Consider the following 12183-nt stretch of genomic DNA (forward strand, 5'->3'; position numbering starts at 1 on the left):
TTCACCTGAGGTCCTCACTCAGGTTCTCAGGCCGACCTTTGTTCTATGTTCGTGGGCTTTTCCCTTCTTGGTCCTTTAGCCACCTCCTTTCTGGACGTGTTTTTCCTGTTCTAACTATCTAACATTCCCCCTCAAGAGACGGGAGGCCCAAGTCTTGGGGAATAGGGGCATCGAGGTCTCTCTGGCTACTTCCTGCTGAACTTGGATGGTGAGGGGCATTGGGCCTCCCCTCTTGCTAGTCTTAAGCCTCAGAGTCCTTATAGCGGTGTCCATCTAAGCGTGAGTGATATTTTCTGCTGTCGGCTGTAGTTTTATATATCCTTGTTGAACTGGCACTGCATGTTATAGCTTGTTGACCTGGGCAGAGACAAAATGCGTTAGACAACTGATGATACATGGAGCAATCATAAACAGCACCAATATGGTGATGACAGGGATTAGCTGGGGCATTAGCCAACTCCAACCCCCCCTTGCCAGGAGGATTCCCCAAAGAGAGATGGTAGCCACCCCGAGAACTCTCCAGCTCGTTCTTTGAGATCCTGTGGGGTCTGAATGTTTTTCCTGAGCATTGTGAGTCTTTCTTTAACTTAGCTGGAGGTATTTACCCAGAAACAACACATCTTACTCAATATGGCTCAAGTCCCTCCTTGTTCAGGACTCAGGAGATCTAGCTCCCGTCTGTTTTGGAGTGCAACCCCTGCCAAGCTGCGTTGGCTCTTTAGAGCTGTCCTGAGAAATCTTATCCCTGAAACTTGATTTTGGGGGTGTTCATTAGAATGGCACCTGTTTGTAGTCCTGAATAGGTATCTGAGATCCCCCAGGGGCTCACAGGTGTATTGAGTGTCCTCTTCTGTTTCCTTCCATGGCTTGACTTGTGAGTAGTGAATCCAGGAGTCATGTCCTGGTCCCTTGACTGCTGTGGGTGAAGAAAGTATTACAGGGAAGGGACCCTTCCATGTGGGCTGGAGTTGAGCCTTTGGGGACCCATCTTTTCAGACTTTAATTAGGACTTGACTTTCTGGAGCATATAGCGGTGACTCTTTAGAATCTTTTGGGTCCTGGTTGACACCCCACAAGAGCATATCCTGTTGGAATTGCCCAATGGCCATGGTATAAGACCAGAGGGTCTGAGCCTCTGGATCTAGGAAGAGGTCATTGACATAAACAAAACGTCTCCCATATAGCATCTCATAAGGACTAAGATCAACCTGTTCCTTAGGGGCAATATGGGTGTGGAGGAGAGCCCCTTCCATCTGAGGGAGGTCTCCTGGGTTATTTTTTTTTATTGCTGATTTTAAGAATTGGTTGGCTCTTTCTACTTTTCCTGAAGACTGAAGGCTCCAGGCACAATGGAGATAATGAGTAATGCCCAATGTTTTCGAGACCCCTTGGGTGACCTTAGAAGTAAATGATGTCCCATTGTCCCTTTGTAATGACCTGGGCAGACCTAATCTCACAATGATTTCATGAAGCAGTTTTCTTTTTTTTTTTTCAAACCACCTCCTCAGCCTTCTCAGTCCAGGCAGGAAAGTCTTCAATCCATCCTGTGAATGTATCTATCGTGACTAATGGGTACTTAAACCCTTGAGACGGAGAAGGCGATGGCACCCCACTCCAGTACTCTTGCCTGAAAAGTCCCATGGATGGAGGAGCCTGGTAGGCTGCAGTCCATGGGGTCGCTAAGAGTCAGACACGACTGAACGACTTCACTTTCATGCACTGGAGAAGGAAATGGCAACCCACTCCAGTTGTCTTGCCTGGAGAATCCCAGGCACAGCGGAGCCTGATGGCCTGCCGTCTATGGGGTCACACAGAGTCGGACACGACTGAAGAGACTTAGCAGCAGCAGCAGTATACCCTTGAGAAACTGGCACCTGGGTGAGGTCCATCTGCCAGTCCTCTCCTGGGTAGGCCCCACGTTGTTGGATGGGCTGGGTCAGCTGGGGTCTTCGAGCTCCTTGGGGATTGTTTAATGGCAAGTGGGACAAGAGGCGGCCACTTGCCTTGTAGTCGTTTGGAGGCCTGTTCCTCTGAAGGACCTTTCCAGTAATCTTTGGAGGGCCTTTTCCCTAAATCCCTGGTGGCTCAGAGGTTGAAGCGTCTGCCTGCAATGCGGGAGACCTGGGTTCGATCCCTGGGTCGGGAAGATCCCTCGGAGGAGGAAATGGCAACCCACTCCAGTATTCTTGTCTGTAGAATCCCATGGACCGAGGAGCCTGGTGGGCTACAATCCACGGGGTCCCAAAGAGTTGGACACAACTGAGGGACTTCACTTTCACTTTCTTTCACTTTCCCCTAAATAAGTGGTGGCATACAAGGAGTTAACCAACTTTCATTGGAGGTTCCCAGGTAGAAAAAGGAGTCCCTCCTTTTGGAACCACACATATGATCTTCTTGAAAGCCCTCACTCTTAGCTTTAAGAGTCTCACCTTCAGCATATGAAGGAGTTTCTGGCAAATTAGTCTGTGGAACTAAGGTGGCCACCCCTGTTAGGTCATGGTTCTGTAACGCTGCTCTCTCAGCTGCCTGATCAGCTGCTTGGTTCCCTCGTGCCACTTCCGTGCTCCCTTTTTGGTGTCCTTTACAGTGGGAGACTGAAACCTCAGTGGGCAGATGCACTGCCTCCAAGAGCCTAAGGATTTGATCACCATGTTTGATTGGGGACCCTTGGGTGGTCAATTGGCCTCTTTCTTTCCAAATAGCAGCATGTGCATTTAACACCAGAAAGGCATACTTGGAGTCAGTGTAAATGGTTGCTCTTTTTCCTTTCCCAGCTCTAAAGCTCGAGTCAGGGCCAGGAGCTCAGCTGACCAGGCTGAAGTACCTGGTGGCAGAGGCTTAGCCTCTGTGGCCTCAAAATTGGAGACTACTGCATCCCTGGCTCTTCTTTTTCCATCCAAGACAAAGCTGCTTCCATCAGTGTACCAGATTTCCCCAGGATTGGTCAGAGGATCTTCTGACAATCCCTCTCGGGGTTTTGTCCAGTGGTCCAAGGCTTCTAGACAAGAGTGAAAGGGGAGAGAGCTCTCGGGGGTAGGCAGGAGGGTGGATGGGTTAAGAAGCTCACAAGGGGATATAGTGAGGCCTGGATTCTCCATGAGCACCACTTGCCAGCTGAGGATCCTTTGATCAGACATCCATAGATGGCCTGTCCCAGTCAAGCGTTGTTTCACTTGGTGGCTGGTGAAAATAGGCTGCCCCCAAGTGAAGGTTTTAAAGCATCTTCTATCAGGACTGGAATAGGTGCAAAATTTCAAAGGCAGGGAAAGATCTCTTTTCAGTAAGGGAAAGGCACTCAGGGACCAACAGAAACTGGTGGGAAAAATATTTGTCCATCCCAGCAACAAAGAAGTGCTTGGGTAAACCTTTTTGTAATTGCTTTTCTTGTAGCACCCAAAATGGTACAGGTTTGGGAGGAGAAGGCTTTGGAGTAAGAGGTCAGGACAGAGTAGGTTGCCCCTGTGTCACCCAAGAAATTCTCGATCTACCTGCCACATCCAGTTGCAGCCTTGGCTCCAGCCCCGTGATGCTTATCTGTGACAGGCGGGCTGGCTGGAGCGGGCCGCTTCAGTCCTCTTGAGCCATCGTGAGGGAAGGCTTGGTGCTTGACCTTGAGGCTCCTGGGTCCCGAGGGCAGAGTGCCGCCCAATGTCCCAATTGATGACATTTGTAGCAAGCCATTTTAGAAGCCTTGTCACTCTTTGGACGCTCTTTGGCCCCATGTCCTGCCCGTCTACAGATTAGGCATTTGCCCTGTGCCTTGTCCTTCGAGGACTCGGGGTGCCATAGGGTTTCCCTAGAAGGCAGCCAGCATCTGGGCATGCCTTGTCTCTTTCCTTTTCTCCCTTTCCTGGCCCTTGGCTTCCCTCTCCTGTTCTCTGTTATAAAAGGTATTGGTGGCTGTCTGGACCACCTCGTCCAAAGAGGCAGCAGGATCCTGCTGCTGGAGCTGTTGGAACTTTATCCTGATGTCTGATGCACATTACGACAGAATTTGTCCTTTAAAATCACCTGCCTCTCATAAGAGTCTAAACTCATGAGATTGGTAAACTTTTGGAGAGCCTCTTTTAGACTTTCCAGAAAGGCAATGGGGTTCTCATTGGATTCCTGAGTTATTGCTGAGACTGGGCACAGTCCCACAGCCGATAGGCTTACTTCTATTTCCATGGGTGGACTTCCTCAGGGGTGAGTCTTTTTAAAGCTTATTCTACCCAGTACTGTTGCAACCTGACAGCCAGGTGTCCCTGGGTCAGGGTGCAGATCCCTAAGCAGGCTGAGGTGTGACAGCCTCCTGGAGATTGAATCCTCGGGCAGGTTGAGGCAGGCCAGCCTCCTGAGAATTGGATCCTGGGACAGTTCGAATCATGTTGACCTCCTGGGACCCCTGGACTGGAGTTGGGTGTCCGCAAGGTCTCCAGCGTGACCAGTGCTGGGTGGGATTAAGGGGTTGTAACCTTAACTCATTGCTGGCTTGTCCACCACAGATGTGAATAGATACCATGATGTAAAGCAGTCCAAGCCTGTGCCCTGAAACTGGGAACCTGGGGAAGCAGCCACCAGCCTTATCCTCTTATTGCTCTGAGGGATTGTAAGTTACTGATTTCCTCCCCTAGTCCTCCATAAGAACAGTTTAGGGTGTCTCCAATGGCAAACATTTCATTGTCATAGACCCACTGTAGGTAATAACAGAAGTAATGACAAAGGACGTAGAACAAGGCTGGTTCCAAACAGGAAAAGGAGTACGTCAAGGCTGTATACTGTCACCCTGCTTATTAACTTACATGCAGAGCACATCATGAGAAACGCTGGGCTGGAAGAAGCACAAGCTGGAATCAGGATTGCCGGGAGAAATATCAATAGCCTCAAATATGCAGATGACACCACCCTTATGGCAGAAAGGGAAGAGGAACTAAAGAGCCTCTTGATGAAAGTGAAAGAGGAGAGTGAAAAAGTTGGCTTAAAGCTCAACATTCATAAAAACGAAGATCATGGCATCTGGTCCCATCACTTCATGGCAAACAGATGGGGAAACAGTGTCAGAGTTTATTTTTCTGGGCTCCAAAATCACTGCAGATGGTGATTGCAGCCATGAAATTAAAAGACGCTTACTCCTTGGAAGGAAAGTTATGACCAACCTAGATAGCATATTAAAAAGCAGAGACATTACTTTGCCAACAAACGTGCATCTCGTCAAGGCTATGGTTTTTCCAGTGGTCATGTATGGATGTGAGAGTTGGACTATAAAGAAAGCTGAGCACAGAACAATTGATGCTTTTGAACTGTGGTGTTGGAGAAGACTCTTGAGAGTCCCTTGGACTGCAAGGAGATCCAACCAGTCCATCTTAAAGGAGATTGGTCCTGGGTGCTCATTGGAAGGACTGATGTTGACGCTGAAACTCCAATACTTTGGCCACCTGATGCAAAGAGCTGACTCATTGGAAAAGACCCTGATGCTGGAAAAGATTGAGGGCAGGAGGAGAAAGGGATGACAGAGGATGAGATTGTTGGATGGCATCACTCACTCAATGGACATGAGTTTTGGTAAATTCTTAGAGTTGGTGATGGACAGGGAGGCCTGGCCTGCTGCAGTTTATTGGGTCACAATGAGTTGGACACAACTGAGTGACTGAACTGAACTGAATGACAAAGGAGTGGGTTATCTGGTCTTGTTAGGTGCATTTGAGATTTTAATAATAGGCTGCATGGAGCAATGTTGCCTACAAGGGGGCAGGGTCCTGGTTGTATGAGTCAGTAAGTGACTTAAGGACAAAATGATGAGAGGCAACAGACCAGATATTTGATAAAAGTGGAGTGGAGATTTGATCCAGCGGGTATGTTTGTAACTTTAGGAGAAGGGTGGTAAGGATTTGGGCCCAAACGGCCTGAAGTGCTAACTCCCAAAGTGGCAAACTAATGGCAAACTAAAGGAAATCAGTCCTGAATATTCTTTGGAAGGACTGATGTTGAAGCTGAAACTCCAATACTTTGGCCACCTGATGAGAAGACCTGACTCATTGGAAAAGACCGTGATGCTGGGAGGGATTGGGGGCAGGAGGAGAAGGGGATGACAGAGGATGAGATGGCTGGATGGCATCACTGACTCAGTGGATATGAGTTTGAGTAAACTTCAGGAGTTGGTGATGGACAGGGAGGCCTGGCATGCTGCAGTCCATAGGGTTGCAGAGTCAGACACGACTGAGCGACTGCACTTAACCAAAAGGCATAACATAAACTGATTAAAATCAAGTGGGTCTAAGATGACAGACAACTCAATTTCAGCTAAACCTTGATCCTCAATCTGCAAGCCAAATGACACACCCAGGGGTGCCAGGACAGTTCCAAGGCGCTGTCAAAAGAGCGATGAGTGGGTGCTCCTCTGCTGTTGGAATGATCCTCTGACTCATTAACATATGAAATCACCCAACTCACTAAAACTCACAACACCACATTCCACGGCCACCGTGCATCATCTGTGATGGCCCACACTCTGGAGTGTGTTTATCTCTGAATCCGAGCAAATCTACCTCTTACCTATTGCTGGGTCTCTCACAGAATTTATTTTGCAACGAGACATCAGGAACCTGAGCTTCATTAGATCCTGAAAGCAAGCGCCGTGGATTTTGCCCTGGCTCAAGTCCTGGTCGGACACAACTGAGTGACTAAGCATAGCACAGAGTCCCTGACATGTGGGTTTGAGTCCCAATCTTAGGTAAACAGTTTCAAACACAATTTTTGGAAATGGAAAGATGATGACCTGCCCAATACTTTGTAAACAGTGGCATAAATGGAGATAGGAGCTGAAGGACGGGAGGAAAAATAGGTGGGAAAAATGTGCCTAGGAATCCCCTTAATAACTTGCTGGAAAATGTTCTAAATACCTGACCTGTGCTTACAGTTTTCATTGGCGTGATCCTTGGCATAAAGGAGGTTAAGGACAGAAGAACCTTCACCCACTTGGGCAACTGCTACCAAGGCACAGCAGATAGCAGAGCCTTTGGGACACCCTGGGGCACCCACTGGCGCTCAGCTGTTTGCCGGGGGTTCGAGGAAACAAGGAATGAGAGATTGTAAAGGAATCAAGATTTTGTTGGCCATATGTCCTTCCAGCCATAGAAGCGAGGACTTCCTACCCCAATGGGAGGTCTTCTGGACTCTGAGACGGAGCCACCTCAGCTCTCTGCCGCGTTCATTTTTGCTGTCCTGTGTCCAGCACCCTTGGCTTCTTGTCACTTGCCCTGTGCTGGGTTTTCTTCACGTTCAGCTCCACCGTGGGAGCTTTTGCCGAGTTGGGCTTTTGCTCTGTTTGGCCTCTGCCTCGTGGGAGCCGAGCTGAGGTTGTTTCAGCCAGGTTAAATCCAAGTCACGGCATCGTATGTGTCGGGGAAGTTTGTAATTTCCTCAGTTCTCTCTCGCTGCAGCAAAAATTTGAAGCAACGGACGGACCAGTGTTACAGCTCTGTGGTACAGCGCAGGTTTATTTGGCAAACAAAGGAAAACACACCCTGTAGGCGTGAGGGCGGGCCGGCCCAAAAGACGCGAAGAGAAGAGAAGCCCGTCCTCTAGGCTTCCTCCTTTCGTACATTGGTCTCCTCCCCTGAACCTGCCCTGCGTAACCTGGGCTGGCCAGGAGGGCCGTGTGTGTCACCTGAGGCCCGCACTCGGGTCCGCTTACCTTCCTTGCTTCTGTGTTCATGGGCTCTTCCCTTCTTTGTCGTTGGCCACTGCCATTCTGGACTGCTTTTCCCCATTCTGACCACCTAACAGGTCAGGACCGCGCAGAGGCACCGCTGTGTGCCAGGTGCTGCCTGGACGCTCGGGCCGCAGCAGCAGGCGCACAGGGAAAGACTTCGGGCCTTGGAAGCCTGCTTTCTGCTGCGGAAGATGTCACAGACAGTGGGAAGGCTCAGGCAGGAAGCGGGAGGCGGGTCAGGAGGGAGACAGGCGGGCGAGATGAGAGGAGGGGGCAGGGTGTGCTGGGGGCAGCTGCAGGCGTGGGCGCAGGCCCGGGAGAGCCGCGTGGCCTTCACACGCCTAGACCTGTCTGGGCCTCGGTTTCCTCATCTGTGAAACAGAGGAGGACACACCGGCTCCCCGAGGAGCCTCGTGGCCTCTGGATACATCTCCATGGATGGCTGCCTTGGGCACAGACAAGCCAGCTGGGCTGACTGTGGGATGCTATGGTCCCGTTTGTTCCCCCGCAGGAGGTGTTTGTCACTCCCAGGCTGTGGTTTACAGGTAAGTTTGAGACTCTTGCCTTTAAAAGTAATTTCTAATTCCCAGGAAGCCTTCAGGGGTTCGGTGTTTTATCTTAACACACAAAACAAAGCCTGGTGCGCATTATCTGCTGACTTTCATTTTGTGTTCATTGGTGCATCGGGGGTATTTTCCAATGCACGAAGCCCCTTCCTTCCTGGCTCCCTGAGTTTTCTTCCAAGCTGCTCTCCCCAGGCCCACCCAGCGGCCCCCTGCCCTGCTCCCCCTTGGATCCCAGCTGCCTGGAGTCCCCTCCCCCTCCAGGCCGCCGCCTGTGCCCTCTCCCTTCCGCCTCTGCCCAGGGACACCTGCCCTTCGCCATTGCTGTTGTTGTTTAGTCACTAAGTTTTGCCCGGCTCTGCGACCTCATGGACTGTAGCCACCAGGTTCCTCTGTCCATGAGATTCTCCAGGCAATAATACTGGAGTGGGTTGGCGTTTCCTCCTGCAGGGGGTCTTCCCAAACTAGGGATTGGACCTGTGTCTCTGGCTTGGTGGGTGAATTCTTTAACTTCTGAGCCACCAGGGAAGCCCTCCCCTGGCTGAGCACTGTTCAGAGAGCCCCCCGCACCCTGCTGCCCTCCCAGCCCCCTCAGGCTAGCTGAGCCCCACTGCCTGTCTCCTGGCCTGTGCGCACTGGGCTGTAGGCAGTGTCTGTCTCTCCCCAGAAGGTTAGCTCTTTGAGGGGAGCGACTTCTGCTTCTTTTGCTCCTAGCTGCACTCCCAGCATGCCTAGTGGAGGTAAACACTCAGTAGCGACTCTTCCTTGAGAGATGGAGGGAGACATCTCGCCCTGCGCACCTGCCCAGGCTGGGGTCCACCCCCGGGGGATAGTCCGAGGCCCCGTGGCTGGTTCCAGCTCCAGCATTGGCTCAGACCTGGGGCCGGGGCGGGGGAGGACTGGCCGGACAGAGCTTCCCGCACCCCCAGGCCGGCTCCCCACACCCTCCCTGGGGGTCCTCCCCTTCCTGCCGGCTGCATCTGCAGTCCTCCCTAAGCTGTGATGGGCCCCGCGGGGCCCCTGACCCCGAGTCTCGTCTTCTGAGGTCTGAGGGGTGGTCCTCCAGCTCAGCCGGGTGACAGCTGTCTGAGCTCTGGGACCACCTGCACTCGGGAGGAAAGAGGCTGCCTTCGCCAGCAGCTCCCGGGGCGCCAGGCCAGGGGCGGGCAGAGGGGCGGCTGCAGCACAGACAGCCACCAGCACAGGCCTCACGGGGCTTTGCCCTCTGTTTTCCCATCACCTCCGGGTCACCAGCAAATCTAGCCGATCTCACCCAGAGAAGCAGACACCCCACTGGTCCCCCATCTTTTGGGAAGGCTCAAGTGTGCTGCCATAAACAGCAATGGGCACCGGGTGCTGGGAACCTGTGAGATGCTCACCTTCTTTTCAGTTCAGCTCAGTTCAGTCGCTCAGTCGTGTCCAACTCTTTGCAACCCCATGACTGCAGCACGCCAGGCCTCCCTGTCCATTGCCAACTCCCGGAGTTTACTCAAACTCATGTCCATTGAGTCGGTGATGCCATCCAACCATCTCATCCTCTGTTACCCCCTTCTCCTGCCTTCAATCTTTCCCAGCATCAGGGGCTTTTCCAATGAGTCAATTCTTCACATCAGGTGGCCAAAGTATTGGAATTTCAGCTTCAGCATCAGTCCTCCCAAAGAACACCCAGGACTGATCTCCTTTAGAATGGACTGGTTGGATCTCTTTGCAGTCCAAGAGACTCTCAAGAGTCTTCTCCAACACCACAGTTCAAAAGCATCAATTCTTCAGCCCTCAGCCTTCTTTATGGTCCAACTCTCACATCCATACATGACTACTGGGAAAACAATAGCTTTGACTACACAAATCTTTGTTGGCAAAGTAATGTCTCTTCTTTTTAATATGCTAAGTTGGTCAAAACTTTTCTTCCAAAGAGTAAGCGTCTTAATTTCATGGCTGCAGTCACCATCTGCAGTGATTTTAGAGCTCAAAAAAAATAAAATCTGTCACTGTTTCCATTGTTTCCCCATCTATTTGCCAGGAAGTGATGGGACTGGCTGCCATAATCTTAGTTTTCTGAATGTTGAGTTTTAGGCCAACTTTTCACTCTCCTCTTTCACTTTCATCAACAGGCTTTTTAGTTCTTCTTCCCTTTCTGCCATAAGGGTGGTGTCACCTGCATATCTGAGGTTATTGATATTTCTCCTGGCAATCTTGATTCCAGCTTGTGCTTCTTCCAGTCCAGCATTTCTCATGATGTACTCTGCATATAAGCTAAATAAGCAGGGTGACAATATACAGCCTAGATGTACCCCTTTCCTGATTTGGAACCAGTCTGTTGTTCCATGTCCAGTTCTAACTGTTGCTTCTTGACCTGCATATAGATTTCTCAAGAGGCAGGTCAGGTGGTCTGGTATTCCCATCTCTTTAAGAATTTTCCAGAGTTTGTTGTGGTCCACACAGTCAAAGCCTATGGTGTAGTCAATAAAGCAGAAGTAGATGTTTTTCTGGAACTCTCTTGCTTTTTCCACGATCCAACGAATGTTGGCAATTTGATCTCTGGTTCCTTTGCCTTTTCTAAATCCAGCTTGAACATTTGGAATTTCACAGTTCATCTTCTTTCACATTACTTTAAAAGTTATATACAGCTTCCCTGGTGGCTCAGAGGTAAAGAATCTTGCTTCCAATGGAGGGGACACAGGCTCGATACCTGATACAGGAAGATCCCGCATGCCACGGGGCACCTAGACTCATGCATCCCTACTGAGCCCGTGTTCTGAGCCTGTGCTCCACAACGAGAAGCCACCGCAGTGAGAAGCCTGTGCCCCAACTAGAGTGTAGCCCCTGCTCTCCGGAGCTAGAGAAAGGCTGTATGCAGCAACGAAGACCTAGCACAGCAGTAAATAAATATATAATTTTTTAAAGAAGCTCAAACTCCAATACTTTGGCCACCTGATGCGAAGAGCTGACTCATTTGAAATGACCTGGATGCTGGGAAAGATTGAAGGCAAGAGAAGGGGACGACAGAGGATGAGCTGGTTGGATGGCATCACTGACTTGATGGACATGAATTTTGAGCAAGCTCCAGGAGTTGGTGATGGACAAGGAGGCCTGGCATGCTGCAGTCCATGGGGCTGCAGAGAGTCGGACACAACCAAGTGACTGAACTGAGCTGCACATTCACGTGAAGTGCTGGCTGGACCCCCGTCTCTGTAGGAGCAGGGCTCACTGCTGTGTCCTCAGCTCTGCTCTGCTGGTAGCTGGTGTGAGGAGGGCCATTCTGTCACACAAGCTACATTGCAAATCCCGGCAATTATTTTGCCAGGATTATCAAATTATCAAATCTTCCACTTGAGCAGGTGTGGAGGGGGCAGTCTACTTCTGCACCACTTGGAATCTGCTGGTGATTTGCAGCCTGGAGCCTGAAATTATCTGAAAGTTTGGTGACTCACGCCTGGGATGGATGCTGCCTCCAGGCTGAGGCCTCAGCTGGGGTTACCAGCCAGGACACCCACATGTAACCTCCCCACGTGGCCAGGGCTTCCTCAGAACGAGGAAGCTGGTTCCAGAGCAAAAAGTCCAGGAGAGAGAGCCAGGAGGAAGCCCTCTGTCTGTTGTGACTTATTTTGGAGAGTTACTCCACCTGACTCCCACGCCTGCTGTTTGTCAGGGCGTCCTGAACACCTGCCAAGGTCCGAGGGATGTCCTGGTGGAGAGCAGCGGGGTTCTGGAAGACCATTCAGGACTGGACGTGCTGTTCTGGCTATTTCTAGAAAATACTATCTGTCATAAGGGGCTGCAAATGCCTTTAATGTCCCAGGAGAAAAATTACTCCTACCTAGAATTCTGTACCCTGCCAACCTATCAATCACGTGTTTGAAAGTGCAAGCTCTCAGAAGTTCACTCCCGTGACGGTCTCAGAAAGCCTCTAGAAGAATGCTCCACCAAAAC

Source organism: Bubalus kerabau, chromosome 20, assembly GCF_029407905.1.
Source record: "Bubalus kerabau isolate K-KA32 ecotype Philippines breed swamp buffalo chromosome 20, PCC_UOA_SB_1v2, whole genome shotgun sequence".
Classification (NCBI taxonomy): Eukaryota; Metazoa; Chordata; class Mammalia; order Artiodactyla; family Bovidae; genus Bubalus; species Bubalus kerabau.